Source organism: Nelumbo lutea, chromosome 1, assembly GCF_056320005.1.
Source record: "Nelumbo lutea isolate HS-2025 chromosome 1, American lotus-T2T, whole genome shotgun sequence".
Taxonomy (NCBI): Eukaryota; Viridiplantae; Streptophyta; class Magnoliopsida; order Proteales; family Nelumbonaceae; genus Nelumbo; species Nelumbo lutea.
The window spans coordinates 198066693-198072844 of NC_142684.1; the positions used below are offsets into that span (position 1 = coordinate 198066693).

A 6152-nucleotide genomic window follows, 5' to 3' on the forward strand; every position below is an offset into this window, starting at 1 on the left:
TACCTTGATTCCGAAGGTTTTTGATACCTATGAGAGGTCACTTTGCCAACAATAAAATGGCTTGAACATGATGAAACGATGCTGCACGGGAACTCCTTTTCGTCTCACCTCTCCTTCCTCGTCTCGCCCCTCTTCCAATTTTGCCCTTTGAAAAAATCTTTGTGTGCTTCTTTTGGTCTTTGTTGTTTCATAGTATCCTACCTCACAACAAATAGGGGCAGTTGTCAGCACTCAATTTTTGCTTAGTTTGCCGCATGAACCTTCAATTCACCCCAAACACCTGATCAGACCCTTCCGACCTCTTCAAAACACCCAGAAAACCCAAATTTCACCCCGAGAGCCTCAGGTCCACTGTTAAACCTATTTGATACCAATCTGATGTCCCCCAATCGACCCCTACTTACACCTCAACCACTAGATCTGACCCCACCATCAGATCTAAGACCTCCCAAAACACCCACCTGTAAAATTTTATCCATAAACACTTGCTTACCCCTCCATCGCATTAAGATTCCATTTTAAGGCTTCAGATTGACTAGTTTCCAAATCTGCCTGATCCGAGCTTAGTTGGCCCAATTTAACCTTACCAATCACATCAGACTACCAAAGAACCCTACCCTGTGAAATTTCACCCAAAACTACCTTCGTTTACGCCTTCATCAAACATAGATTCCACTCCAAGGATCCAGATTAACCGAATTAAGCCCTTTCCAAATCTGCCTGATCCTGGCCCAGTTGGGCCAATCTGACCCTACTAATCAACCCAGAATCCCCAAACCCTACCTTACCAAATTTTAGCCAAAAATACCCACATTTACCCTTCCATGTAAAAGGATTCTATTTTGGTCAATCTTAGTAACCCACAAACACAAACCCCCTCTGTAGTTAGACCCCTCTAAACCCTCTCTTTTTTACCCAAAATCTTATCCATCCATCCAGAACCCCAGTTTGACCACCCTTTGACTCAGTTTGATAAGACTTTCCAAAATTACAAAACTACCCCTTAGATTCCCTAAAATTACAAAAATGCCCCTACCTCCCATACAAATTCAGCTGAAGCTCTGTATTTGCCCTAATCTGAGGAGACACCTATGAAGTGATTTTCACCATCTTCTTCCTTCGAACAAAGAAAGCAACGGCGGTAACCCTTCCAGTAGCCTCCTCTCCCATTCACTTCCTCAGTCCCTTTCTCTCATTCTCCCTCTCCATTGAAATAAATCAAGAGGGAACCACTGTTCATCATCTTCAACCTCTCGATAGAGGCGGTGAATCAACGACGATTCCCTTCTTTCCAGCCTTTCTCTTCTTCCATTTCATCATCCTTTGTGCTCCTCTCTCTTGCTCCCTTACTCTCTTCTTCACTCCATTACTTCCCATCATCATCAACTGACCGAATCAACCGAAATCGTGTAAAGTGGGAAAGTTATTGTTCATAGTCTTCCTCCTTCTACGAAAATAGAGAGGCGATGACTAAACAACTTGAACCAGTTGCAGCAACAAGGCATCTCCCTGTTCAAACACAACTATTCCGGTTCTCACCTCCCTGCCTTTTATCTTGTTTCTTTCTTAGGCTAGAGGGTACATAGTAGCAGATCAAATCAGATCATGATATCCCCTGTTGCATCATTTGAATTCCGGCCAACATCTCAACTCAGGTAAGTCTTGTTTTGCTTATGATTCTTCTTTCTTTCTTTCTTTTTATTATTGTATTTGTTCCAATTCTCTACTGGTTTCGAGGATGACAATGAAGCTCTACTGAGTCATCCTCTGCATCATCCCTTTCCAGTGACAAATGTAGTGATGGAAGGAATTACCACATGGATTGTCTCCTAAACATCTTGTTGATGGATCAGATTCTTAATGATTGTGTTTCATTTAACTATCTCGGTTGCTGATTTCTTTCTTTGATAAATTTCTTTCAATAACGAAGCTTTCATTTGAGTAGCATTAAGCTCCCTTTAGAGTTACAACCTCTGCTTGCATTTTGTTAATCTTGGTTTGTCTTTTATATTATTTATTTATTTATTATTTATTCTTTCTTTTCTTAATGATGGGTATTGAGATAGTTGTTGATCGAAACTGGTGGTGAGGTCTCTACTGAGTCGATTATGTCGATGCTATTAAGACTTATCCAATCTTGTTGTTACCTCCTCTTGGATCTCTGATCACTGCATGATTTTGTTTACTAGGAAGATATCTATTAGAATAATTCTATGTGTTCATTTACTTTCTTTACTAACAATTCTCCTTCCATGATGTTTGTAATGATGCATTGTTCATCTCGTTTTTTTTTTTTTATTTCAATATGCATTTGATTTACTTGAATGAAAGGTTGTAAGTTTTAGTCTTAATCATTTTGTTGATTAGATGCTCGCTCTACTTGACATGTTAAGGATTGATACAATCAATGGAGATTTGTTTGGTCGATTCTTTGTCTTTAGAGTGCATCCATTTGAATTAAATAATTGCCTTTTGGGGTGAGAAGAGTGATAACCCATCAAATTGGAGGAATTGTAAATAATAATAGTAATAATAATAATAATAGTAATAATAATAATAATAATAATAATAATAATAGTAATAATAATAATAATAATAATAATAATAATAATAATAAATGTAAAATAATAGGAGGGAACAAAGGTCAGGTATAAGAGTACTACCGTTATGAAATAAAAATATATATATAATGATAATAAATATCTGTGATAATTGGGCTGATTTATTGATAATTTAGCAGTGGGAAATATCAACAAGCTTTGGAAGGTTAGAGAAAGAGTACGTTAGTGAGAGCAATTAATAAATGAATATGCCAGTAGGGTTCCATAAGAAAATAAACAAAAAAAATACAATAGTAGTTGCTAAAAGAAAGGGAAGTGAGAAAATAAAAAGAAAAAAAACTACCAAAATATAAAAATAAATGAGTAAAAATTTTAAAAATAAAATAAATACAATTAATAAAAAACGTAAAAGGTAAAAAACTTTTAATAAAAAAAGTTTAAACTCAAAATAACCTTGTAAAATAAATAGGATTACATAAACAATTGAGAAAATAAAATACAAATAAAAATAAAAATAAATTAGAAGGATTCTCTTATGGTGCTTGTTCTTCACTTGTTTGCTCTTAGTTGATTTAATAATTTTTATTTGTATTTGTGCCTGGTTATTAGTACCCCATGTGGGCCCACCTATTGGACCCGGGAGAGGGGTGCCTAACCTCTTCCTTCTCCCATCCGAGTCTTACCCAGACTAGTTAGCCAGTGCCTCGGGCAATGGAATCACTAATAAATCAAAAGTTCTTTTTGATGTAAATCCTGGAGGTCCCATCACCTTCTCTTCATTTACTTGATGGGTGGTGACTCCATTTCCAGCCCAAGTGGCAAGTGAGCCCGTTTTCCGATGCTCACACTTGTGATGTGCTGAATGTGATTCATTCTTGGGCCATAAGTGCTTGGCCCATGTTTAGACATATGTGGCTTTCTACAAACATCATGGCTGAATGCACATCATTGCCATGATGCCCATAGATAATTGCATGATCTCCCTTTTCAAATGAGCCCCAGATCAACTTCCTCCCCAAGAGGAACCTTGCAAAACCCTAGCCTGATTTGGGCCCATTCGAATTTGACTTTATGAAAGTTAGTGGGAACCACTTCAGTATGACCTAAATCAGACCTAGGGACTCTTTCTCGTTCCCTCCTATTTAATTTAAGTACAAAGAGATAAGGAATATAATATGATGAATTCTCTAAAGGCCTTCCATCATTAGCATGAAAACGGGTTGAATCGGTGAGTGGAGTTACACCATAAAATTAGGCTATCCATTTTGCTGGTCCAGTCAGTGGGATTGCTTCATGAGATGATAGGGATGTCATAGACTGAGGTGGGAGAGGCCTATCATAAAATGGAAGATTCTTTCATAGTACCTTGGGGTTCACGATATGACAGGTCAACACTTACCAGACAGAAAGGTTTAACCTAAAATGATAATGAACCTTGTCTAATGGAGGCCAAAGGGAAAGCTCATTAGATTGGTGGATACTTGATCCTTCACAGAAAGTAGTGGGGTTTTGTAACTGAAATAGTTGGCTCCATGCACCTATGTGATTTCCTACATTTCCAGGGACATGCACCATGTCCTCATCACTAAGATACGAGGGAAATCTCAGAGATGAATAAATGGAGATGGAACATAGATGAAAGACCATTCTATGTAAGATAACATGAAACAATTTTAGGTTGTGGACTAACAATTGTTGCTTTTTATCAAGAATGGCACATGGACAATTCGCCAAATTATTGGATGACGACAAACTAAAGGGACCTAACTATGCTAACTGGTATCGTAACCTTAATCTAGTCCTCACGTCTAAGAAATTGGACAAGGTTGCTAAGAACCCGACTTTGGAACGTAAGAAATTGGACAAGGTTGCTAAGAGCCTAACTTCTGAAGCACATAGGAGGGAATATCAGGAATGCGAGGAGAAGAACTCTCTTACCTAGTATTATGTCATAGCATCTTCAGACAACTCCATCTAGATACAGTTTGATAAGATCAAAATCTACAAAGATATTCTGGGCAGTCTAAAGACTATGTATGAAGAGTAGAACTTTTCTGCTAGACAAAAGGTCCTTAAGTTGTTGATGACCACAAGGATGACCGAGAGCTAGCCGGCATCATGCGGATTATGGGGTATATAAACAAACTAGAGGATCTTGGAACCCAACTAGATGATGAAATCAAGACTGATGCCATCCTCAACCTTTTGCCTCCCTTCTTCAATCAGTTTGTCATGAACTATAACATGAACAAGCTAAAGGTTAGCCTTCAAGAACTCATCAATATGTTGTAGAGGGCTGAAGAACTGATTAAGAAATATAAGTTAGTAGCCATGCTTGTTGAAGGTGGAAAATCAGGCAAAAGAAAGAAGAAGGGCAAGAAGAGGCCTTAGAAGAAAGCAGGCAAACCAAAAGGGAAAAAGGAAGACAAGTCATTAGATGAATGTCATTTCTGCAAACAAGTTGGACACTAGAAGAGGAACTATCCTCAGTAACTAGAATCCTGCAAGAACAAAGAAGGTAATTTTGAATCTCTTGTCATAGAGACCAATATTTTGGTCACTTCTGCATCCTAGTGTACTGACTCTGGGGCTTCCACTCATGTATGTAACACATTGCAGGGGTTCAAGGAAAGGAGAAGGTTGAATGACGACGAGGTGGTGCTCTACTTAGGGACTTTTGCAACTGTTGTAGCTATTGCTATAGGAATGGTAGATTTAATTTTCAGAGAATGAATTGTAACCCTTAAAGATTGTCTTTGTGTACTGTTACTTAGAAGAAATCTGGTTTTAGTTTCTAAATTGTGTAAGGATGGTTATTCTATTTTATTTAGTGATAAGATTACTACTAACTTGAATAACAAAAACCTTACCTATGGAGAACTTGAGAATGGTCTCTATGTCCTCCATCCTTCTCTGAAATAAACATAATCGAAACTACATCAAAACTTATCCCCAAGAAAAGAACACATGATACAGTTAATCCCACGTGCCTGTGGCACTACTGATATGGCCATATTTATATAGAACGTTTCACAAGATTGGTAAAGGATGGTCCTTTAGAGTTTCTAATTGTAGAAGATCTACCAAATTGTAAGCCTTGCCTTCAGGGTAAGATCTACATCTAGTAACATCAGTTAGACATTGTATGCCCTTAACTCCAATCAGATTAATGTACATATGCACTTATTGTAAATGAATAAAAGTATATAATTGATTCATATTATAATTGGTGTGTTTCTATGTAATTACCCTTAAATTGGACACTTATGAGACTCGTGCTAATTTAAAATGTTCTCAGCCATTGGATAGACTTGGGGAAGTTTATCCAACCAAGGTTGACACTGATGTGCTGCCAAGAAGGTTAGGGCAGCCTGTCTAAGCTGCCAGGGTTAGACCCGAATCACATGTAGTGTGTGTTTGTTTGAAACACTGAACCTGGACAAATTTCTTGTTATTCCTTGGACCTTGGAGACTGGTGGGCAAAACTGGAAAGTTACACATAACCCCTAGACTCGATTATGGTACTACATTGGGTGTCGGATTGGGCAGTCTTTGATATACCAATCAGTGAGATCCTTTAGGGTCAAAACC

At 37.8% G+C, this 6152-nt stretch overlaps 1 long non-coding RNA gene across 1 annotated transcript; it reads left to right on the forward strand.

Moving 5' to 3' along the window:
- The first annotated feature begins 1074 nt into the window (after positions 1-1074).
- LOC148880246 (uncharacterized) lies at positions 1075-5425 on the forward strand. Its single transcript, XR_016104505.1, has 3 exons — positions 1075-1655; positions 2067-5079; positions 5181-5425. It is a non-coding gene; the product is annotated as an uncharacterized LOC148880246 (long non-coding RNA).
- The last annotated feature ends 727 nt before the right edge of the window (positions 5426-6152 follow it).